This window comes from Pseudonaja textilis, chromosome 1 (assembly GCF_049901715.1).
Source record: "Pseudonaja textilis isolate UNSWEBS1 chromosome 1, rPseTex1.2, whole genome shotgun sequence".
NCBI classification, from domain to species: Eukaryota; Metazoa; Chordata; class Lepidosauria; order Squamata; family Elapidae; genus Pseudonaja; species Pseudonaja textilis.
The window spans coordinates 257,474,259-257,500,808 of NC_141990.1; the positions used below are offsets into that span (position 1 = coordinate 257,474,259).

General features: G+C 39.1%; 1 long non-coding RNA gene across 1 annotated transcript; it reads right to left on the reverse strand.

Annotated features, from left to right (window-relative positions):
* Positions 1-448: 448 nt before the first annotated feature.
* Positions 449-15,747, reverse strand: LOC148128163 (uncharacterized). The gene is made up of 3 exons (XR_015741389.1): positions 15,550-15,747; positions 7,050-7,113; positions 449-562 (listed from the first exon to the last, which is right to left on the reverse strand). It is a non-coding gene; the product is annotated as an uncharacterized LOC148128163 (long non-coding RNA).
* Positions 15,748-26,550: the final 10,803 nt, after the last annotated feature.

Consider the following 26,550-nt stretch of genomic DNA (forward strand, 5'->3'; position numbering starts at 1 on the left):
TGTCCAAGAGTTTCAACCCTTTTCTTCCTTGCCCTTTCCCTAAGCTAAATCAGATCCTATCAGCCACAGAGGACAAAAATATATACTGATATGGTATTTGGCTTAAGATGAATGGTTTACTTTGTGCTATGTTCAGCATGGAACAAATGTTAGTATCTAGCAGAGTTTCCATAAGTTTTCAATAATAAATCATATGAAAATGGTACTGTAATGAATGGGGTGTAGGTAAGTTGTACAAATAAATAAACTTATTTGAAAATACCTTTTAAAATTAATTGATCCTGTGATAACTTTGTTATCTTTGCTATCCTTTATCTTCTCTGCATTCCTTCTGATTACATTAGAGTTTCCTTCTTTAAATTCCTGGGAATCTACCTCAGTGAAGATCTTACCTGGAAAATCAATACAACCCAGGTGGCCAGAAAGACCCAACCGAGACTCCATTTCCTTAGGGTCTTGCAAAAGAATAAAGTGGAACAATGACTGATGACCTCCTTTTACCAGTCCACAATAGAAAGCGTCCTCATATATTGCATTACAGTGTGGTATGCTGGCTTGATAGCTGTGGATAGAAAGACATTACAGAGGGTGGTGAGCACAGTATAAAACATCGTAGGCTGTTCCCTGATACCACTAAGTGACATCGCTAGGGCTCACTGCCTTAGAAGACTGAGGAAAATTCTCAGGGACAACTCACATCTCACATGAAAAAGTCAGTATTTCTTCACTCTCCTACTATTGATATATACAGAAGCATAGCCAGCCACACCAACAGGCTGAAGAACAGTTTCTACCAATGGGCTGTCAGACTTCTGAACAGAAAATAACTTCATGTCAACATAATATGATAGACTTGCAGGGCTAGTGCATTGTGCAGCAAGGTCACATAGTGTAATAAGATTGGGACTGGGTTAGGGACTTCTGTCCTCACTTTGAGTTGTATTAGGGGAGGCACGAAAAGAGGCTCAGCCAATCTCATTGTACACATGTGGTACTCTGACAATAAAGGTAGTAAAAATTACCTTGCATTCCCTTAAATAATTTCTATATCTTCAAAGGGATATAGTAGTAGGGATTTAGTATCACCTCAAACTAGTGATATAAAAGGAAAAGGCTCCCACAAAAAGTAGGGAACAGGCACTGTTTTCAATTCTTCCACCTGAGTTGTGAAAAGCAGTCATAATATTTTTCTTTGTCTTATGTCAGTTCAGTAACATTGATTTTACACAATGAAAATTATGAAAATGAATCTTTATGCAAAGTATCTCATTGGTAAATTAGTATACTGGAGAATATTTCTATATAATAGTGTTATCATAATTAAGAATTATAACATATAGAAAATTGCAAATTATTCCAAGTTCTACAATCAACTATTTTAATGTGCTTAGAATTTCAGTATCATGAATTTGTTCTGAGTTCTGAAGGTAAACCAAGTATGTTAATATTGGATGTGGCACAAGAATTCTGTGAAAGAATTCCAGACTGAACAATTAGGATAAAATATTTATTTATATGTATTAATTAATCATATTTATATTCCCACAATATTGGGCAGTGTACTAATCAGTGGTGGGATTCAAATATTGTTGCCACTGGTTTGGTGGGCATGGCTTGGTGGGCACGCTTTGCATCCCTGCGCATGCCAAACACTCACTTTGTGCAGGCACAGAGGCATTTGCGCAGGCACGTTCTAACAACATTGTGCAGGTGCATTCTAACTCACCTCCTGCAAGCCAACATGATGGTCGCTTCAGCAGCTGCCGTGTGGCACTATTCTGTGCCGTTCAAAGCAGCTGCGCTTCAAATTCAGCAGATAATGGTGACTATGGGAGCCCTGGCGGGTGGGTGGGTGGGTGGGCCCAACAGCAGAACAGTGGAGAGAACCAGTTCAGTCTCCACTGCTCATCGTTCCTACTGGCTCTCCAGAACTGGGCAGAACCAGTCAAATACTACCACTGGTACTAATATATATAAATAATCACTATAAAAATGTAGATTAAAAATTAAAAACAGTATATAAATTTAAAATTTATATAAGTTACATTTGTAAATTTGTAAATGTAACTTAAGCCTGGAGGAACTTCCAGAATGGTAGCAGGGATGGGACTAATCTGACTTTGGGTGAGAATGTTCTATATAATCCCGAAAGAAAACAGTGGCAAATCACTTCCATATTAGTGTCAAAGAATCTGAACAGATGTGTCCTCATTTTAACCATTCTTATATTGAAGGCATCTTTAAATTTATAGTTCATCTTTGTGCTATCTTTAAGATCTAGTGGATTTTGACTACCCTACACCAGCTTTGTTTAAGCAAGTCTTGAAGACCTAGTTCTTTGGCCCTGGGTTAGGGATTTATATCTCACTCTTTGATAGTATTAGAGGTTGAGAGGTACCACTTTACTGCTGTCTCTGGATGTCTCTCATTCTTTTTTTTTTTTTTTGTTAGAACACTTTCAACTTTTTAAAATATATATTTGATGCTATCCAGAATTATTGTAAAGCTGGACCAGCTGCAGAAATTTGACAAGCAAATAAATAAATACCTCTTTTTCATCATTTGGTCCTATCCTTTAGAGCAGTGGTTTCCAAAGTGGGTGGTACTTCCCCCTGGAGGGTGGTGGGATGCCTTGGGGGAGTGCTAAGAAGCAAGGGGGCTGACAGGGGGTGCTAAGAGGTGGCAGGGGGCACTGGAGGTGAGCCCCATGCAGGGCACAATTCAGGGGTGGGATTCTACTGGTTCGTTACCGTTCCTGGTAGAACAGGTAAAATGGACCCCTGGCTGGCCCTGCTCCTCTCCTCTTGCTCCTCCATTCCCTGCCCAGTCAGTCCTTACTGCGCATGTACGACATCGCGTGCATGTGCAACAATTGCTGACGGCTACAGCATTGCGTTGGAGAAGCAAAGCAAGTAAAGCCAGAGGTTTGTAATTTTCACTGCAAAAAGCATCCAGATGCTGTGTGGGTTTTTTTTTTGGTGCAGCTGGGGTCCAGCCGTACCAAAAAAACTTGTTTTGCAGTGAAAATTAATGACCTCCAACTTTGTTCTGCTTCTCCAATGCACCATCGCTGTCACGTTCTAGGCACCAGCCATACCACCCAATTGACTGCTGCACCACTCTGCTCGGACTTGCTTGGGCAAGTCCCTCTGGTGCAACAGGCTCAATGGGGTGGACCTGTGGGGCTGGTACCTATAATGTGGCCGCAACAGCGGATTGGAGAAGCAGAGCAAAGCTGGAGGTCGGTAATTTTTGCTGCAAAAAAACCCCAGCCACCGTGGGTTTTTTTGGTTCAGCCCTGGCTTGCCTTCCCTGGCATGTGCTATGGGATAACGAAAGAGGTGGTTGTTGGGGAGGAAACAGGGAGAATAAGGGCCGGGGCCTCTGAAAGGGAAAACAGGGTGATGCAGGATAAGCCCAGGCCTTTGACAGATTTGGCCATGCCTGCCTGGGCAGAAAATAGGTACATAGGTTAAGGAAGGGATGAAGAGAAAGGGAACGACAGAGAGGGAATGAGAAAAAGAAAGAGAGAAAAGAAAGAGAGAGAAAGAAAGAGAAAAAGAAAAAAGAAAAGAGCGAGAGAGAGAGGGAAAGAGAGGGAAAGAGAAAGAGAGAAGGAACAGACAAGAAAGAAAAGAAAGAAAAAGGGAGAGAGAAAGGAAAAAAAGGGATAGACAAAAAAGAGGGGGATAGAAGGAAGAAAGATAGAGAGAGAGGGAAAGAGGGAGGTATGAGAAAGTGAATGGGATTTGGAAGGAGGGAGGGAGAGAGAGTGAATGAAAGAGAGAGTGAAAGAGAGAGAGAAGGAAGAGACAACAAAGAAAAGAAAGAGAAAAGGGAAAGAAAAGGAGAGAGAAAGGAAGAAAAAGGATAGACAAAGAAAGTGGGGAATGGAAGGAAGGGACAGAAAGAAAGAGAACGAAAGAAACAAAAAAGAAAGAAAGGGAAGGATGAGAAAGTGAATGAGATATCTAGTCCAACCACCTGATCTAACAGGATTAGAAGGGAGTGTGTGTGTGTGTGTGTATGCATGACTGTCAAAACTCCCAAAACAGGTCAAGTAGCTCTGGGGAGGTCAGCCATAAATTACAACACTTACTAAGCCGGCCATTAAGCAAGGACCAGTTATATTTGGTTTGCCAGTCACATGACCATGCTCAGCCAGTCACATGACCACCAAACCATGCCCACCCGGTCATGTGATCACCAAGTCACACCCAGCCAGCAAGCCACGCCCAGCCAGTCACATGACCACCAAGCCATGTCCACAAATTGGGCCACGCCCAAAGAACCAGTTGTTAAGAAATTTGAATTCCACCCCTGGGTGGGGGCACTGAGGATGAATTTGTAGTAACAAGGGGACAGTGGACTGAAAAAGTTACACTGCTTTAGAGTTTGATTTATCTTTTTCCTTTTTAAAACCTTGCAGAAAAAAAACAGAGGGTACAGTGTCTGATATTTTATAAAGCTACAATATTAGTTGTTTTGATACCAATGACGTAAGCCCATAACAACAACTTCAAACACTATACAAACCTTTTATTTCTAAGAAATATAAGGCACATACTCTCTGTCAGTTGGCATCCTTTAATATAGCACTTTGAAGTTGGAATCACTTTCTGAGCTCAGATATCTATTGGAAGACATTCTTTGTTTTTCCATGTCTGTTTCCATCGTTGATAGCTTTACAGATGTAATAGAATTTCTTATCTCTTCTATAAGCTCTCTGAAATTCTTTAAGTGCCTTCCTGAGATCTTTATCTTTCTTGGTTTTGACTTCTCTTTTTAGCAATATTTACCATCTGTTCTGACATCCAGATAGGTTTCTTTAGTTCCTTTGTCTTTGACAATCTCTTTTCACATCGATCTTAAGAACTTTACTGACTTCATTCAGTGGTTTAATTTTTTTTTACTACTGGTTCTGTGAGCATGGGAAGGATACTGTAAAATCTCTAGCCAGGGGTGGTATTTGCTGGTTCTCTGAATTACTCAAAATGTGTGCTACCAGTTCTCCAGAATTGGTCAGAACCTGCTGAATACCTCTGACTTCATTCCATAATTCTTCTGGTCCCTCTCAATCAGATTCAGGACTTTAATGCAATTCCTAATGTTTTCTTTGAAAAAGGTAGGTACACGTTTAAAATCATGCCATGGAAAATGGTTGGGTTTCTTATCTTGTTTTAGCTTGATTTAGAACTTGTACATGAAAAAGTTCACAATCTGTTCATAGTCAACGTCTTGCCATAATTTAAATGTGTGTGTGTGTGTGTGTGTGTGTGTATGTGTATGTGTGTATATATATATATATATGTTTGTTTTCTGAGGTTCTCGCGGGTATTTGTATGTGGATCTTTGGTTGTTCGGGTTTTCTCCCGCGTAAGATTCGAAGTATCTAGGCAACGTTTCGATGAAGTCTCATTCATCATCTTCAGGCTTCTGTCTCCGGCTCTGTGCTTCTCAGAGTGATGTGAGATTGCAGCTGCTTCTTCCTTTTAACTGCTAGAGGGGGTGGGACTTGATTGGGTGGGGGTTTGGCTGTGTTCTGATTGGTTGGGGGTTGGCTGTGTTCTGATTGGTTGGAGGCGTGTTCTGTTCAGGTGGGGGCTTGGTTGTGCTCAGGTTAGTCTTAGTTGCTGGGGGATTTGAGTTGGTGAGCTGTGATTTTGCTGTTTGGCTTCGAGTTCGTGGTCATGCTGCATCTTCATAGTGGGTGTCGGTTTGTTTCATGTATGGCTCGGAGGGGTTTGAAGTGGTAGTGATGCAGCTGCAGTGCAGATTCTGGTCCATGGTCGTGTCTCATCTTCTGAGTGGGTGTGAGTCTGTTTTCTGTTTACATATTATAATCCCACTGTAATTCTGTATTATTGGCAACATCAGCAACTACCCAAAGGTTTTGTTTTTAATCTAAGCATGTCATACATATAATTAGTATTCTAAAAAGGTCATCAGCCCTTCCTCAGCCCTATGATCTGCATACCTTCAATGCCACTTCTGGGAATATCATAATACCACAATGAGACAGCATAGCAAGACTTAAATGGGGAAGAAATAAGATTCAAGGAAATTGGACTACAGCACTGGTTTCTTTCTTTTTTTTGAAAATCATAAATTATATCTTTTCATGAGGATACATAGCACAATTCACTAATTATGACATTGCATAAGACCTTCTTGGTTAAAAATGAAACAAAGGCATCATAATTAATATTTCTCTCATTAAAATATTCCTCAGGTTACCCTTCTTTATTTCATTCCCTGTGGTAATTCTGTATGATGTCTAAGTAAATATGGAGTTGAAAGATGCAAGAGTTCTTCTAAGGAGGATCAAGCCAGGAAGCCAATCAAAGGCCCAGATGCCCCTCTTAGAAATACAGATTGAAGAGTTTTCCATCTGGGGGTCCTCTGTTTGCCAATTTTGTCACATAAGTGGTTACAGCAGTTAGGTTCTCTGCTCCAGTTGAGAGAGAAAGGCACCAAAGGGAACTATTTTCTGCCCCACAATCAGTAGGAAAATGCTGTGCCGACTGAAATTATAATTATATCTGCAGCAATGTGCTAATGAGCTTTGAAAAGATTTAGCTGAATAACAGAATCAGAGGAATTAAACATACTGTACATACTGAAGCATTACATGAAGTACTTAGATTTACAAAATAGTATTCATCAATCATTAAGTGTTCACGAAACAACTCAACCTGTTCCAGCTGTACCACACTGCTGACAGCATTGGGGAATTGTAGGCTGTGTAGATGGCCCAACATTTTTTAAAAAAATGCATATCATTTCAAATATGATTTGAATCTACCTAGGTAAAGAAATGGTTTTATGATGATTTCCCTATCTATCTATCTATCTATCTATCTATCTATCTATCTATCTATCTATCTATCTATCTATCTATCTATCTTTATCATTCAGGATAGAGCTGGACTTTTGAGATCTTCTAGTCCAAACCCCTGCTCATCTGTCTGTCTAATCTAAACTATTCTGAAATAGATTCTATTTTTAAAAGAAGTGAAATAATTTTAAGGCATATATAGAATACTCACCTGAGAAATGTTTATAGAAATTACTTGGACTTGCTTTGAACGTAGGCTTTCTTGGATGTTTCTCCTGGAAAATCATTTTGAGATTTGGTTTAGACTTCACATGTGACATAATCTGACAACTCAGGGATATAGGGAACATAATACTCAGCTCATAAATGATAGATTAATACATGAGAAGACAAGTTGGGATTTTTAGATTTTAGTGTTTGATAACAAAGAGCTACAGAACTATGGCATTCCAGGTCCTGCTGATATCCATCTGTCAGTATATTTCACTATTGTTTATTGCTATATGGGTTGCTGGGAATTTTGGTTTAACAAGATCTAGAGAATCACAAATTCCATTATTAATGTCAACTTGTACGGTATTTTTTACCTTTCATAATGTTAAGCAACTTTCTAAGCAAAGTTGAAGTTTTTATTATTTCAACTCAAAGAAATAAATCTGGAAACACTCCCAAATCAAAAAGTCACTGGTCATATTGAGAGAAAAAAAGTTTTTATTTGTGAAGAAGAAGAAGTAAAATTCATAGGTGAAGAAAAGACATTTTGGAAAAGTTAATGACCCATTGATAAAAGCATTTTAATTTTCAATCATTTTTAATCATCACATATGAGCTCTTCATAAGTAATGCAGAAAAATAATCTGTAGTGTGTACATGAATGTATGTATATATTTTGTTAGTCTCATCAATTAGTATGTGCCAGTGCCACTAATATATAAAATGAAAACAAATACCACTCCCTTCGAGCATTGATGGTGTTGCCTAGTTTGGTAATTAAATGTCTGCAAGAAGGAAATCAAGCTCAAAGAGCACCAAGGAGCCCATCATCTCTTTAAATTATTAGTTTGTTCTATTCTATTTTAAACTTGTTTTGACTGTCTGCACATTCAGGGTAGAGCTGCTTTTTAGGAAAGAAGTAACAGTAAGTATATGTTATCTTTTACATTAATATGCACTCCTGAAAATAAAATGGCTTTAAAAGAATCAAACACTTAATTTTGAATGTCAGTGTCAGTAAAACATTTGGAACACAAAGCCTAGAGGAAGTAATTCCATTATGGGTAAAACATCATGCAATCTCAGATAATTCATGGTTTGTTTCAGCTCTGGGCTGTTACCAATAGGAAGCAACTACAGCTCCTGAAGCAACTGTGCTATTCTTTTTGAAGCTGTTGTGGTTTCTATAGAAATTGCTGAATTGTTTACCTTAAAATAGACTTGAATCACATTTCAGATTGGCTTTAGGAATTTATTCTCCAACAATCAGCAGAATAAATGCCCCTATAAGTCTAATGGAAAATAAGTTGCCTACCAATGTTCATATCCAAGTTACTTCATTTATCTTCCTATCATGTTTGTTCTTTCAGATTCCCTCCCAGACATATTTCTCTATTCAGCTGATTCAAAAAGCCATATTCACCTTCATATTCCGCTTCTATGCTATAATAAGAACTTTCAAGAGGATATATTTTGTTTCTTAGTCTTGCCTTCATTCACTTTATAAGTTCTAAATATCATTATTTCATTTGTTCACCTTCTAAGTGTTTCTTTAAGTTCCATTCCTTTAGCTAAAGGAAAAACAAGGCCCAATGCTTTGCATGTAGATCTCAGGTTTAATTCAGGCATCTTCTTTTTCTATTTTTCAAAGAGTTACAGTATTATATAAAACACAAAGGGGGGAACAGAAAGAAAAAAAATAGCTAATGACAATTCCTTCAGCAACGAGTACTGTTATCATTTGAACATTTTTATTTCTTTGTTATCTCTATAAAAACAACCTGTTTTGTTTAAATCTAGAACCACAAAGTTGATCCCTTATTTATTTTTGTAACTCTTATCTAATTTAAAAGCCTTCTGCAAACACAATTTCAGAGCTGTAGCAGAGATGACCAGGCCTCCTTTCTGTCTGAGATGGAAGACACACCGGAATGAAGGGTGGTGGTGAAGAACGAGGATGTTTGCACAGGGAGTGAAAAAGTCAAAATGGAACTTGTAACTGCACAATTGAAGCCCTTGACACATTTTGATGCACCTTGGCTGCCCCTAGTCTGTTAGCTCTTCTGAGCAGAAATTCAACTTTTGCTGTACTTTCTAAAGACACAGCTGGGTTATTGACATTTCATCCACTGTATCAGTAGAAGCATGTTATAACCCCCATGAAAAATTTTGTTCTGTGCCTCCAGGGTCTGATTACCATGCTCTGTAATCAGTCCCCCACCCAAAACTAGTCTGATGATTAGTCTTTTACATATGTTCTCTAATGTCCTTTGCTTAGTTTCTCCTTGCCTGGAGTTTGGAGGACAGAGGAATTCCTCTGGACAGTCCCACCTTGAATGCTGAATGTCTCCCCCTCCCCAAGGGCAAGTATGTTAAACTAGATGTTAGTATGGAAAAGAGAGAAAGTCAATATATAGTTGTTGGTTTATTTCTTTGATTTTTATTTTATGCTTGGTCTACAATTCTTAAATGTCTTGACCCTGTAGAGGAATATTACACAACGAAGGTAGTTCTTGTAATAATCTCAAATGATCCAGCTGTCTTTCTATTCTGCCAGCTGCCAAAGAATATGTCCTCATTGCAATCACTGAAGGCCAGTGTTAAGATGTCAAGTTGTTCATCAGAGGAAACATAGAACTAACTTTTCATTTTTCCCATTTCTTTATCAAACCAGATGAAAGATACAATCCCCTGTAGAGCCTCATCTCTGTTTCAACATTGTTTTTCTGTGCTATGTGGCATTTCAATATATTAGAAAAGTTAATTGGGCATTGATGGTGTCTAAAAGCTCAGCTGAGACTTGCAAACACATCCAAGCCTTGGGGGCTATGTCAGCTTCATTACATTTCATTTTATTTTATCTGAAAAGGGCAGAATTTTTATTAATTCTTCAGAATGATGAATAAAGGTATTCAAGGACATGGTTCCTGCTTTTCTCATACATGAGAGGATTGCTGTCAAATTCCACTGAGAAAGAGAGAAAGTCAAACTTTTATTAATCAAGGTTGGTAAATAATTCACAAAATGAAAACTTGTTCCTTAAGAACATAATATAATCTTAACAGATTGGCAGACTGTCTGTGAAATGCAATCTTCAGCAGTTGTCACTGCTGCCCGCAACAACAAAAAAGTTGTCAGGAAGAGAAAAGAATGACTTTCCATTTTTCTTGATACAAGAAAATAGTGTGTCCAATTGTAAGTCATTGAAAGGAAGATTATGGCTAAGCCATTTTATATGGTTACTTTAAGGCACAGTTCATGACACTAACTGATCATTTTAACCATTGCTTTGAGATTGTTTAAAGCCTGAACATCTCTCTCTCCCTCCCCCCTCTCTCTTTTTCTCTCTCACTTTCTTTAATAATAATTTTATTAAAGTTTAAAATTACAAAAATAGAAAATTAATACAAGTAAGGTGAATATAAACAAGAAAAAATAAGGCATACAAACAAACACACACATGCATGTATGTATGTGTATATATAAAGAAGCAACAACAAAAATATAGAAAGAAATGATTTCCTAATTCAACAACACAAGTATAAAGATTTTCAATACTTTCTCTAATATTTCAACTAAAACTCTCTTCATTCAATATTCAATGTTTTATCTATTGGCAAATAATAACATTTCATCTTTCAATCCAAGGGGCTTCCAGGTTGAAAGAATTAGCCAGTGAAATCACCATTGCTTGAGAGACACCCAGGTGGGAGCTCCTTTCATGTTTCCAGAAGGACCTGGAATGAAGGACAGGAGATCATGCCATTCCAAGGCAGTTCTCTGGTCTTGAACATGGACTTGCTGCTTGTCAACTCAGTGTCCTAACCAGAGTTAACATGCTACCAATTCTTTCATGTACATAATACCTTGCCATTTTCTCTAAAACTCTTCTTCCTGTGTCTTATCTTATATCTATAAATAAAAGTTTAAAACATCATCATTCAAACTTAATCAAGAAAAATGCCATTAAAACTACTAAAAACAACAAACTGAAAATATGAATCTTAATTCCTTCAAATGGTGTCTCAGAAATTAATTTTGTATTATCATCTTCTTGATCTCCACTCAATTACAATATCATAGCTTGTTATTTTCTCTAAAAATGTAACAAACTCATTCTTTTCCATATCATATCCATAAATAAAGCTTTAAAACTTCCCCATTCAGTCTTAAGAAACCATTATTTTTTTTAGAAAAGAAGTGATCATATTGTGTTTAATTTTGACCAAATATGTTCATTCTGTGAACCATAGTTTTTGTTTTAAGGGTTTTGATTTATTATAATGTCCCAAATAATAATGTCAGAAAAGCTGATTTCTTCCCTATTTTGCTTTTCTCAGGAATCTTTTCATACATGTAGCACATCTCTTTTGTAAATCGAAAGTAAAAAAAAAAAAAATCAGGTAACTTTTCTTATTTAAGTTCCATGTATCCAAGTTGTTCTGGTATATTGTGTGTCCCTTTTAAGCATTGAAACCTCAACCTGTTTCATTTTTAAAAAATCTTGTGCAGCATCTTTGTCAATATGATTCTTATATCCTGTCAGTTTTAAATCTGTATCCAAATCAGCTTGATATCCTTTTCTATCTTTTCTTTCATGCTCATTTTGATTGTATTAGACAGTCTAAAGCGCTACTTATGGGTTGCCAAATGGTTCTCCATTCTGAATTAGTGGGAGTTCTCCTTTAATTACATTTTTTTTTTTGAAGTTGCCTCTAGTAACCTTCAAAGTCTCTTCTTATCATGTTTTTCTCTCACCTGAACATTTCAAGAAAAAGTAAACTCAGATCTTCATATGTTTTAAAAGGATTTTAAACAAAGAAACTTTGTTATAAGGTTTTCAAAGTCTTGCTTACCAAACTTCCCCTTAGTCCATTTAATTCCACCCCCCAAAATGAACCTTCTAAAAGCTTTTCACTGCTTATTTCCAAATAAAAAGGTTTTCTTTTAAGTTTTAAACATACATAAATCTTTCACTGCTAGATAGAGGAAAATTGCAAGATGTAATAGAACTTGTCCTTCTGTAAGTTCTTAGTCCAAAAATCAATTTATAAGTCATTTTCAATAAAAAAAACCACAGTTTGGACAAAGCTGTATCTACCAACTCTCAGAGTATAAAGCCTGTTGGAGATCACTACTTTATGGTGTCATCATGGGAACCATCTGTAAGGAGCCCTCTGGGAGATTCCAAGTCTTCTCCTTCTCTAGAGTGCAATTCATGGAACCAGTTCCTTCATCAGCTCACTTTCCACTGTGATCGGTTCAACACATCCAAACAATAAAAAAACAATACAATTTTGAGTGGGGTCCTCATCCTCTATAACCTCTTTTTAGCCCATACCACATCTTTTACCTTGGAAGGTAGATAGGCTTGCTTAAAGACTGGCGACTCTCCCAATCACTTCAGTATGGACAACATTTTATGACTCTTTCCAGTATTGGTGAGGTACACCTTTCCAATAGCAAAAGACATTCTAGATCAGAGGTCTCCAAACTTGGCAACTTTAAGACTTCTTGATTTCAACTCCCAGCTATGCTGCCTGTAGAATTCTGGGAGTTAAACTCCATAAGTCTTAAAGTTGCCAAGTTTGGAGACCTCTGATCTACGTGAACAGTATGCAGAAAGCCATAGAGACCAATGAAGAATGCTTTCAGCTTCTTAATGAATCCAGTTCCCAACATTTTATTTAAACTTAGCCATATAAATTTTCCCCAGATTTCCAAACCACATATTCAGGATTGGTTAACAGTATAATCATGACTTATTAATAAAAACCAAAATGCCAGATTCAGTATGGTATAGTATGGTATAGTTTTCAGTATGGTATAGTTTTAGGATTTTTTTCCCCATATATTTGGGGAGTTGAACCTTAAATAACGGAAGGATTTCCCCCCCCCCAAATAATTAAAGTTTGTGTGTGTCCTTCTGTGTCTATGTGTTTATGTCCCTGTGTCTGCATCTATTTGTTAATATCAACTATTTGGCAAGATGAAGTGATGTGCGTCTTGCTTTTTATGTAAAATGAAGAAACCAAATCATACTAACTGAAATAGACTGGTCATTGCTTTATTGTTTGTAACATCTAGTGTATGCATTATAATTTTTAGAGAAACAAGCTTAAATTCTGAAATGCATGAAGTTTATTTGATGATAGTGATTGTATGAACATGTTTTAAAATTAATGTAACTAGAATAATTCCTTAATAAACATATACTATAACTTGTTAATTGATTTCAGCAGAATAAATGTAAACAGTATCAAGAAAAAATCAAGCTCCACTATTTAGCTTAGTGACAATCCAGAATGCATACCATTCAGAACATTTTAAATTTCATTCTTTGTTTGTTTTCCTATTTGGAACTGAAAAAAAATAACATACTGTATGGCAAGAAATTTGAGCTCATAAATAGCTTTCACCTCAAGAAAATGAAGAATTTTGAATCTGTTATCCATCAGTAGAATGGATCATTCATCTATAAACTATAGAATGTGTACATAATTGAGAGAGAGCAAATTTTGGCTTTTCATCACTGTAATTCTTAATTAGCTAAGCTGATTTTGTATCAGCAAATAGTAGAACATGCTAGGGAAGTTGAAAGGGTGGGGGGAAGGAAAAAAAGAAAGGAACTCAGTCAAGGAAGAGTTGGTAGGAAAAAGTGAAGATACAGGAAAGGACATGGAGTATTATACAAAGTTAGTACCAAGAACCAACCCAAAACCATGCCAAAACTAAGGAAATGAAAAAGAAACATCTATGAAGTAATTTAGCAAAAAAAAAACAAAGACACTTTCACGTCTGATTTTATGGTCAGTGTTTCTCTTAATTTCATTCTTTTACTGTCCCTACCTTTGCAGTATTAATTAAAATATCAGTCCTAATTTCCATTTCAAAGAAATATCTAACATGTGACTCGGGTGGGTTTTGTATCCTTCTGCCACATGCACATTACATCCAACATTAAACATTAAGTATAGTCTCAGAATAAAAAGAAACACAGCAAAAGCCTGTAAGAAAACTTCTAAAATGCTATAATTTGCTTCAAATGAATAAAGCTTCAATTGATTTTGATCAGAGTACACTTTTAACTAGATATGGTTTCCACCATCTAGAGAATAATTGAATAGTTCCATATGGTGAAATTATTGTTTATTGTTTAAGATAGTCTCTTTCTATAAAAAGCTTGAATTTGGAACTCTAAAAAATAATAAAATGAAAATGCAGTAGCTATTCACTAATAAAGGCATTATACCTTCTGAACTCTGCTTTACTTGAAAAATATTTCATTGAAGTTAATGTTTGAATTTTCTTAGTTCACACTGTTGGTCTTTAATATTATTGTTACTTCTGTTAGTAGAGTTGGATTAAAAGATGCCCTTACTAAGTTTTCTGCCATTTACGACCAGGTTTTTGCATAATGATGTAACAGTCTTAATAGCATTTATTTTTAAATCTAATGCAATATAAGCCCAATGGAGGAGGTGGGACAGGCTGCTATTTTCCTATTCCATCTTTTATCAAGTTCTGCAGTGATTGCTTCCTCCAACACATTTAAAAATAATAAATGTTTTTTATTTTATTAGTGTAACATCTTTTCTTTAGGCTCCAACCTCTTTAAGGTCTGTAGGAATAAGTGAGATCTAAATGTTTCAATTAATATGGGTGGCATGTTAATATACTACCTATGAAAGCAGAAGCTTGCTATATTAACTAAATTTCAGACAAAAGCCAATCCTGCAGTTTCTATAACACCATCAACTTTTGAATATGATTCAGATTACTTCTTTCAGATGAGGTTAAATATAGTCTTTCTCATTTACAAGTCTTCACTTCCAGAATAGATTATGTCAGCACACTGACTGCCTAAAAATACGTTTTTATTTATTTTAAGCATTCATTTACTTTTAGTGGTCTATTTACTTTATATGTTATCCATTCCTAGGGGGTAACAAGCTGAATGTAAAATAAACTAACATTCCCACAAAGATTCTCTCTCGCTCTCTCTCCCCTGCCCTGTGTGTGTGTGTGTGTGTGTGTGTGTGTGTGTGTGTGTGTGTGTAACACAATGTTGCCAGCCAATCAAGAGACAAAAAGAGCCAAAAAACAGACAGGAGATATTAGAAACACCAATCAAGCAGAACACAGAAAACTCCAAGACCAATAAACACAGACCAAGACTCCCAACCAATCAGGGTGAAGAAAAAACCATTCTGGCACAGCAATAGGCTGCCCCAAATTTTAATCTGAAACCACTATAAAAGCCGGACTCACAGATGAACTTCTGCCGAAACATTGCTACAACTTTAAAAGCACAACTACAATGACGTGGGAAAATACCCGAACAAAGCTGAATGCCATACATGTAAGTACCCGCAACGGAAGGTTTGAGCCTGCTGTGAGTTTGGAGTCTGAGGTATAAGAGGACACAGATGCGAACCAGGAGGATGAGAGAGTGTCGGAGACACGGTCGTCTCCAGAACCTTCCACGTCGTTCATACCTCAAGTGTCAGCAGCTGATCCACAGAACGTGCCAGAGGCTTCGAGTGAGGACAAGACTGATGGATGTTGGCTTGATGCTAGGACTAGAAGAAGATTGAAATGTCAATCACAATCTGAAAGGAGATGTCAAGCCAGAGATTAATTAGAGAGACTGACACGCCCCTCCAGGGGATTTAAGGAGGCATGCTGGCTCTTAATCCTTGTCTGAAGCAAAGTGTATTTTGGGATTCGGAGAAGACGTTTTGACTCTCTTGGCTGCAGCATCGTGATTTATGGTCAGCTCAGACTTGCCAGACAGATTCCAGGAAGACTGCCAAGGACTGTGTAAACAGAAACTGTTAACTCTGCCTTGTCTGTGTTTGTCTGTTTGAGCATTTGAACTTTGGATTCTCACCTGTTGATACAGGTGAGACAGAACATACACACACACACACACACACATATACACACACACGTATATATTGACCTGTATACTATATGTATAGTATATATAGTATAGTAGTATAGTAGTATACTATATATATAGTATATACTATATAATACTATATATATAGTATTTAGATTTGTTCGGGTATTTTCCCATGTTTTAATAGTTGTGCTTTTAAAATGAATCTCATCTGCCATCATCAGGTTAGTGTATTGGGTTCTTCTTAATCATGTGTTTCAGGATTTGGCATCTGTTTCTATTTGAATTTGGTGCTGGCCTTGTGCTTTATTTGAATGGTTTTTTTCTTCATCCTGATTGGCTGGGTGTCTAGGTCTGTATTTATTGGTCTTGGGGTTGCTGTGTTCAGTTTAATTAGTGTTGCTAATATCTTCTGTCTGTTTTGTAGCATTTTTTTTTTTTGTCTTGGTTAGCTAGCAACATTGTGTTTCGTGTATTAGGGGTTTTCAGTGCAGTTTGGTTTTGTGTGAGTGGCTGGCAATTGTTTATTAGAAAGCTAGGTTTTATCTGGGTTGCTGGCTGGGGTGTGTTTGGGTTGGGGGTATGGGGGGGGGTCTGTTTGTGCTCAGGTGTTTGCTTGGATTGTGGAATCGAGATTCTTTTTTGTGAATGCAGGCTTCCAGATAATTGACAGTCTGGTGGAGTCATCTCTTCTATTCATACTATCAGGTCTATTATCAATATCTATGGCTTCCCTGATAATTCTGTAGCTGGGATTTTCTATAGTAGCTAGGGTTTTGGTGCCATTGAAGTTGATGCTATGACCTGTGGCTTTCATGTGTTGGACTAGCGAGGAAGCGTCTTCCAGCTTTTTTACTTCATTCTTGTGTTCATGAAGGTGGGTACTTATTCTTCTATTCGTCTGTATGGGCCTTTCAGTTGCATAATATGCAATAGTAAAAACAACATCAGTGAATAATTATGTAGGAAAATTATTGGAGTTTTCGTACTATTTTAGTAACACTTAAATCAATCCATAGAAGTAGGGGAAAATTAGCATACTGCCCAATTTAGTATACTCCATAGCTAAGGATTCGAACAAAGCTTCTTCAATGTAGTTGAAAGATGGAGATTTAGAAAAGGCAAGAAAGAAAATCTATATATAGTTGATACTTAATGAAATTCACTTTTATAAATTGTGAAGTTACAAATTCCTGGCTTCAAAAATGGTTGAACAAATGTGTGGAAGATAGGATTATCAACTAGGCATGGCTGCAAAATCCTACCTTGGGCTTCAGAGGAAAAAGAAGCCTTGATAATAGTAAAACCTTTGCAAAGTTGCACTCCTGGATCCTCCCCCCCACACACATTAATAGGTTTTAACTTTATACTTCATTCTCATATACAAATCAATAGGATTCTACTGTGTTTAGAAATGTTCAGATTGTAGCTGGAACCTTTACACAAAGCTGAAAGCCTAATTAAGCTTTGAGAACAGTTTGCTTTAAGTCAGCTAAGTTGTAGCCCCATGTTTGGTTTTAGCAATCAGAAATCAAGGAAGTCAACTTAGATACATTCTACATATGCCTGCTCCAGCTTTATCTTCAGGCAATTTAATGACATTGTCAAAGCTATAAGGCAAAAGCACAGAATCAGAAAGGAGAAACACTAAAGAACAAAAGAAGTCAATTGAAAAAGTCATTTGTACATCGGTAGTTTAATTCTCTGAACACTCATCAGCACACTTGCTAAGAAATGAAATGAAGTGTCATCTGTTGAAGATGAAAAAAGTTGGGCTCTCATTTTTCAGGAACAAGTTTCTCCTGAATTACCCATTTAATTAGACAGAAGTAGAGTACATATGATCACAGCATGAGCATCTTTTGATTGGCACTCTGCGAGTGGGATTTGGTGAGAATATACAGCGGCTGCTGTCATGCACAGAGTAATAATGTGATTTCAGATTGAATTAAACAAGTTATAAGAAAAAGCTTCTGGGGGAATGTTTGTGTCCAATTATCCATTCTATACATTTATGACTTCATTAAGAAATGGATCTGCAAATAGAAGAAAATAAAGTATAATATATAGCAAGAACAATGTATGTGAACCTGCCTAGTCTGCATTTTTAGTACCAATATACAAAATTATGCCCTGTTATTCTTCTAGCTTTCATACCGCTCTGAGAGTTGTGATATATTATTAAAAATGGGCAAAAATGAGAAAGAATTACACTGAAATGGTGATTTTTAAGTCACGATAATGGACAAAATATGATGTGTGTCTCTCTGTGTGTGTGTGTGTGTGTACGGTATGTATGTATACCAAACCTTATATGAATAGTGGTTGCTGTTGCTGTTGCTAATGATGATAATGACAATAACAACAACAATAGTAATAATTCACTTCGTTATAATTACTCTACTCCAAAGGACTCTTCTTCTTCTTCTTTTTCTTCAGCGTTTGTCTCGCGCTCGGGCGAGGTCCGCTAATGTCCTTGAGTACTGCTTCCACACCTCTCTGTCTGCCACGCGTGTCGGGTCTGCCTTCGCGATCTCTAGATCGGCCTTGATCGTGTCCATCCAGCGTTGTTTAGGTCTACCACGCGGTCTCGCTCCTCCGACAGTCACCTTCATTACAGATTTGATGATGGATTCTTCCTTGGCGCGGCTCACGTGGCCGAACCATCGTGGCAGGGACTGCCTCATGACCGTGGGGATGGGCACGACGTTGAACCGTCTACGCACTTCTTCGTTCCTGGCCGATCGAGTAGGGTGAGGCCTACCGACCATCGGACATTCGCATCTCCATTATCTGAGTCTGCTTTCGACTTCTTTGGTCGTCGGCCAGCACTCTGCGCCGTATATGGCCACGGGCGCACCACAGAGTTATAGATTTTCGCCTTCAGGCGCATCGGCATCTTCTTGTCACAGAGGACGCCCGTGATGGACTTCCATTTGCCCCACGCTGCATTGATCCTGGCTGCCACCTCAGTTTGTAATAGGCCTTCTTCCCCAAGAGTAGTTCCCAGGTACTTGAAGGTGGAGCGCGCGGTAGCTCCTGCCCGTTCACGTGGATGGAGCCTGTCATTTCATTGTCAGTGGTCAGGTATTCGGACTTCTTTAGGTTCAGCCGGAGCCCGAACTGCTCGGCGGTCGTGCCACTGTTGGACTCGGTGCTCGAGTTCAGCCTTGCACAGGTTGGCCAGGAACACATCATCGGCGTAGAGCAGCGTCCATGGGGCGGGCGTGTACAGGTGGTGTGTAATTGTGTCCATCACCAGAATGAACAGCAGTGGTGAGAGAGCAGAGCCCTGGTGTACGCCGACGGTAATATTAAACTCTTCTGACATCCCAGCTGCCGCTTTTACACGGCTTTTGTGACATCTGTATAGGAGTTGGACCCATTGTACGAGCAGCTCAGGCACGCCGTGATCTCGCAGTGCGTACCAGATGAGATCGTGCGGGACACGGTCGAAGGCCTTTTCCAAGTCTAGGAAGGCGGTGTGGAGGCGGGATTTTCTTCTCTCTGTGAGCCTCCATCAGCATCCGCACACGAAGATGGCGTCGGTGGTGCCGCAGTTCTTGATGAATCCAGCCTGGTTGACGCTGATGTCGACGATGTCCCGAATGTGCTTATCAAGGGCGGCGTTCAAAGATCTTCATAGTGTGTGACAGTAACCTGACCGGTCTGTAGTTGGAGCAGTCCGCTGGGCTGCCCTTTCCCTTCCAGATCGGAACAGTGGTGCTGCGGTACCAGTTGTGTGGCACTTTTCCCGTGGAGACGATGTTGTTGAACAGCTCGCACAGCCACAATGCCGAGCCGGTAGTGCCTTTTTCCAGAAGTCGGCAGGGATGTCGTCTGGTCCTGTTGCCTTACCGTTTTCATGGCCTTGATGGCGTCGGCGACCTCACTGGCATAAATGCCTGAGACTGGGCCTTCAACTGGGTCACCTCGCGGGCTTCGTGGGTGTGGGAACTCCTCAGTGGAGATCTTCTCGAAGTATTGCCGCCACCTCTCCGCAGCGTCTCTGGGGTTGGCGATCAAATTTCCCCTTTAAATCGTTGATCCCATGAAACTGGTCAATGTCCAGGGTCTTCCTGTGTCTGCTTTTGGCTAGGCGGTAGATCTCATTCTGCGCCTTCTCGCGTGTTCAGCTTCTCGTAGATGTCATCGTAGTGGGAGCTTCTGGCTGTCGCTACTGCTTTCTTGGCTGCCTTTTTGGCCGCCTTGTATTCGCATGAGCTTCTCGCTGGTCTTGTCCTGAAGAAAGGCCTTGTAGAGCCGTTTCTTCAGGTGTCTGCATCTTGTACTTCCGGTGTCCAGAGCCATGTATCTCGTTCGATCGTCTCCGTCCTGGCTTGGTGCAACCAAGCTGTTGGCAACCGGCAGTGTGAACAGTGCTCTTCAGCATGGACCACGCTTCCTGTGGCCCGTCGACCATCTGCAGGAACTGCTCCGGTTTGATGAGGGGTCCCGCCATCTTCTTCTGGTTCCACCACTTGATTCGTGGCTGGTCTGCATTCCTTTTGTCAATCCTGGTCTTGGGCTTGCTGATCCTGATCTTCGCCATCAGCGGCCTGTGCTGACTGCTCGATTAAATGCGGGTACACCTTGGCGTTGAGCACGTTTTTAGCGGCTCTTCGTGCGTGCGATGATGTAGTCGATCTGTGTGTGGTGGCTCCCGTTTCTGCTATGGTAGGTGAGGAGTTGAGATTCTCGCCTAATGAAGCAGGTATTCGTGATGGTCATATCATGGGAGTCGGCAAAGTCCAGGATCCTCTGGCCATTCTCATTCGTATCGCCTGTGCCGTGCCCACCGTGGCACTGGTGTCCGTTTTGTCCTGCCCTACATGACCATTCAGGTGCCCGAGATGATGATGTCGTCTTCGTGTGGGATCTGCCTGAGTTGGATGTCGAGCAGTTCCCAGAAGGTATCCTTCTCCTCCTCGTGACATCCGGTCTGAGGGCGTGGCAGACAAGATGTGTAGGCGCTGCCTCTCGGTCGCTACGACGATTATCATCAGTCGTTCTGTGAGGCACTTAACTTCTGCGACGGAACTTTGCCAGCTTGGACTGACAACCACAGCTACACCGCTGCGGTTTTCCTTACAGCTGGTGTATATGATCTTGTAGCCGTCTATAGTCGTAGCCTTGTTGCCCTTCCAGCGAGTTTCCTGGAGGCAGCAGATGTCCAGCTTCCTGTCCCGCATGGCCCTGACGATCTCGGTCGGCGTCCAGTCAGCGAATCCACGTTCAGGTGGCCACCTTGGCGTCTGGCAGTCCTCTGTTCCCGCTTGCGTTTTTCACACGGATCGGGTAGTCTCCGTGCGCATCGGACCCGGACGCAGTCGCCATAGCTTTCTCACACGGTGCAGGTGCGCCGTGCTTTCCGCGTGGACCATTTCGTTGATTTTTGGCGCAGGCCAATGGTCTCCTGCGCCCGTCGGTTCCCCCGAACGCGGTAGCATTGGACGTGTGTTTTGTAGTGGACGTTTCCACTATGTTGATGCGGCATTTGAGTACTCCAGCCGGCCTGTCGCGTGGGCCTGTCGTCGGAGGGTCTGCTCTCAGTTACGGTCAGCGGCTTCGCGCATCCAGGGGACACCACTTGGAGGTGGCAGACCGCTCGTCCCCCGATTTTTAAGTCACGATAATGGACAAAATATGATGTGTGTCTCTGTGTGTGTGTGTGTGTGTGTACGGTATGTATGTATACCAAACCTTATATGAATAGTGGTTGCTGTTGCTGTTGCTAATGATGATAATGACAATAACAACAACAATAGTAATAATTCACTTCGTTATAATTACTCTACTCCAAAGGACTCTGTGCAGCTTATAACTAAAAGTAGTTTGATTTGTTTAATTACAGAAAAGACAATATCTATGTTTATTGCTGACTGGAAACCCCTTATGTATTTTTTGCATAAAACTGAAAAAATAAATTTTGTTTTATGGTTTTGATGATTAAACCAATGGTCCCCAACCTTTATCTCTTGGCGGTCTGGTTGGGGGGAAAATGGGAGCTGGGCTGCATGAGTGGTGGACTGGTATGCAAACACCTGCATGCAGCTCAACTCACAAGAGTGGCAGGCCGGTGAGCATGGGCATGCCTATGCAACTAGACTAATCAAGCCGCAAACATGCACATGTGCACCAGTCTACTCCTTGTGTAAGTCAAGATGTGCACATGTGTCTGTGTGTCAGCCCACTGCTCGCACAGCCAAGTTGCAAATAAGCCATGGCCTGGTAATGGGCTGCAGCCCAGGGGTTGGGGATCCCTGAATTAGAGGATAGATTATATCAAGAAGGGAGTCATGATGTAAGTCTAGAAAAAGAAGTAAAATTTTAATGATACCTATAACTGTTATAAAGAAGATTCCTTGTCTTTTTTTCTTTCATTTCTACTTTTATGGTTTTTTTCTTTCTTGCACTTTTATCTATATATTTTTTTTTCTTTTTTTCCCCTCACTCTTTATTAATTTTTATGAGATTTTAGCTTTGTTTGTAAAAGTTTCAATAAAATTGAAATGGTTCTTTGAAGTAAAGGGTATTTAGTTTCTTGGCTTTTGCTTCTCTAGTATATCTTCTTAGCCTAGTAGCCAGTGCTACCAGGCTTTGTTTAGCAGTCTCTAGGGCAGACAATTTAAAGACATGCGGACTTCAGTTCCCAGAATTTCCCAGTCAAGCATGCTAGCTTTGGAATTCTAAGAGTTAAAGTAAAACTCTTAAAGCTATACTCTTGCTCTAGGGCAGGGGTGTCCTAGGGAAAAATATAGTTTAAGATCTTCAGTTTTTACACACACACACACACACACACACACACACACACACACACATCTTCATGCCAAAACATGACCACACAAATAATGGAGGAGCAATCTATCTTCCTCTTTTCAAACAAGAAGTGTACATATATTGTTTGATTATGGACAACCAACCTGAGTTTTGGTTTGTCTTTTAAATATCCCACATGCTATTTACCAGTATTTCTTATTTCTTCCTATAAACTACTATGCCCACAGCACAGTATCTTACCCTTCACAAAATGCTAACATTTTTATTAGGAACATTTAAAATGTTTCACAGTTGCTGGACTATTTCTCTTGATTAGCCAGCAGCTGTTAGATGTTTTTTTTTTAAATAATTTTCATTGGGTCTGCTAAAATGCTGGAGCTAATTATTTATAATTTCACATCAATTTACTAATTTGAAAGCCAACAGGATGTCCCTTACCATAAATGTGCCAGGATTTGTTTTTAATGGCCTCAACCCAGCTGGCTGCTTTGGGGTCCAATCATGCCTCATCCAAGCTTCTAGTGTTTATTTGTATAGGTTCTCATCAAAATTGAACTTTGTTGATAACCAGAACATTATTCATGAAGGTAGAAAGCACTTTTTTATCAAGTACAAGTTGTCCTATAGTCTCTTTTTCTTAAAAGTGAGCATGAAAAATAGGATAAATCCAAGCAATGTTTGTTATATAAAGCCATAGTTAAGACATATATAAAACTTAAATCTAGAAAAATAGGAAATTGCTATGATTCATTTGCATTCTGTACTGTACTGTATTAATATCAGAGGCAGTTTGGATTAAATTTGAATGACAAGTGCAGGATAAGCTATTTATTTTCAAGCCAAAGATGTCCAACAAAGTTGACCAAAACAAAAAATAAATATGTTTAGTTTTAATAGTTAAATCATGTTATTCCGCTTTTTATACAGTTCCCCTACCGTCCTTTTAAAAAGTTATAATTTATCAAGCAACTTTTGGAAGGGGTCTAGGGAACCATACAATATTTTTGTGGGCCATTCCTCCCCCCCACTTCCCGGGAATACAAGTTCTGTCTCTGTAGATCCATGTTTCTCAACCTCAGCAACTTTAAGATGTGTGGAGTTCAACTTCCAGAATTCCCCAGCCATCGCAGTATGTTTTGGGTATTGAAGTCAACTCCTCTTAAAGTTGCTTGAGGCTGAGAAACTCTGCACCAAATTAAAGATTTACTTTGCCGTGGACTGTGGCACTTGCCATATCAAGTGCTGCAGAATTGAACATAAGACCATAATTCCTGTTGCCATTGATACCAGCCCAGAAAATTATTGATTTAAGCAATCCACTGACATTAGAATTAGAATTCATATCTATCATCTGATGCAAAGTTTTCATACTGAATACTTTCATACTGGTTACTTTCTATTGTCCTGCACTATTGAAGCTGATTTTTAAAATTCTGGTTTTTTGAATGCTATGCATTTTATGTCTGCCTTTCCTGAATGCCTGACATATATGCAGTGTATGTATTTCTTAAAGTTCCAAGCTAACCTTTTCTTTGAAAGGAAAATATACTTTTAAAAGAATGTCTCTCCAGAGCATATTTTTTCTATCATCATCAAAATATAAAATGATGGCAGCAAAATCATGTCATAGAACCATAAGGGAATGCTTAGGTCATTGACCCTCTCTCTTTTTTTAGTTCAAAAATCCAAATTAAATATTCTTAACTGATAGATGACTAACTTAGACTTCAAAACATTCAGTTAAAAAGGAGTCTTCTGTTTCTCTAGGTAATTGATTGAGCTGTTCAACTGCTCTTAGTATTAGAATTTTTTAATCTCTAATGTTCAGTCAGAATCTGTCTTATAGCTTAAGTCCATTATTCTCTGTACCAAACTTTAAGAAGTTGTACCTTCTTCTGTGGGATATTATTTCAATATCCTACTGACTAACTACTTTAAAAGATATCCTATTTCAAAAGTGCTATTATATTCTCCACCACACCTTTACCAATCCAATTTCGCATTTCGAGGTTGAGCATACAAACACAGTCTCTCCTTATAACACTTTGTTTTAAATTCTCTAATAATTCTCATGGTTCTTTGGTGCACCTATTCCAGTTTTTTCAATCCTTCTTAAAGGGTTCGTCCCCAGACTGGACAATACATGAGGTAAGATAGTGGTGGGATTCAATTTTTTTTACTACCGGTTCTGTAGGCGTGGCTTGGTGGGCATGGCAGGGGAAAAATACTGTAAAATCTCCAGTCAGAGGTGGTATTTGATGGTTCTCTGAACTACTCAAAATTTCTGCTACCGGTTCTCCAGAACTGGTCAGAACCTATTGAATACGATCTCTGAGGTAGGAGCTTGTAGAGGACAGTTTCCCACAAAAAAAAAAAAGATTAGTTTACATCATGCAGGGGTGAGAAAAGGCACAAGAATTTAAACCTTTATTTCATTATAAATAGGGCTTGTATTTGAAATATAGCAGTGGCTCATTTTTTTTCATAAAGGCTTTGTCAGCTTTTATGATATACCTTATTACAAATTCTCCACTATTTTGTACTTGTACAAATTCTTAAGTAAGTGTTAGTGGATCAGCAGCAAGGATTTTTTAAGATTTTGGCAGTAAACCAACTCTTCAGATTTGTATCAATCAAGTTTGGCACTAAGTCGGAGCAGCTTTCCTTGGTTTCTATACTTAATCTTTTTAAAAAATCAAAATATGAAATGCAACCTTAATAAGTTGTGGCATTTGATAGCATATAAGACGAAATCTTTCCAAACCACCTTGGGATTGGATTGGATAGTCTTTGTGTCTGTGTATGATTCTGATTGGTCCAATTGTGAGAAATAAATTTGCGTGAAATCAGCTCCATTTTGCTCAATGTAGCCATCAGGGAACATTACAATGTTTTGTTTTGTTTCCTTTTTAATGGTTGTAGTCAACTATATATAGTGTACCTGCTCATTTTCAAAAATTCAGAAGAGTTCAGATCCCATTATTTTTGCTGCCTTATGTTAGTTGTCCATGTTATGCCATCATAACATGGACAACTAACATAACTGTTGAATTCTCAAAGTGTTGACAACATTCCCCTCTTTTCCTTTTTTCTTTTTAACTACCACTTTTTTTGCTCCATAAGATGCCCTGAACCATAAGATGAACATTAGCTTTAGAGGAGGAAAAAAAAATCTGCCTCTGCCTCCCAGCATCCATTGGTATTCATCTGGCTAGAGTCCTTGCAGCAAACAGCAAACAACCTGGTCAGCTTCAGCATGTTATTGTAGCCTGATTTAGCATAAGCAGCTGATTGGCAGTTGGATCACTGCTGCCTATTGTTGTCTCTGTGTGCCCCATTTTTGGCCTCTGCACACCCTGTTTTTGAATTCTATGTGTCCTGTTTTTGGCCCATTCCAGGCCGATAGCTGATGCTACCTATCACCACCTATCACTGCCGATTGCTGCCACCTGGAATGGGGCAAAAATGGGACATGCAGAGGCTGAAAATGGCATGCTTGGAGGCCAAATATGGGGCACATGGAGACCAAAAAAAAGGATATGTGGAGGCCAAAAATGGGGTGCATGGAGGCTGAAAACAGCTGAAGGGTGGGGGCTGATGTATGGACAGGCTTCGGCAATATTCACTCCATAAAACGTACAGATGTTTCCAGCCATTTTGGGGAGACAAAAAAGTGTGTCTTATGGAGCAAAAAATATGGTAAATTAGAGCAGAGGTCTGGATCTTAACTACTTTTTTTTATTGGAGAACATGTTTGCATTTTCCCAGTTGATAATTGTTTATAAAATATTGAAATCTTTGTGCTAGTGTTTGA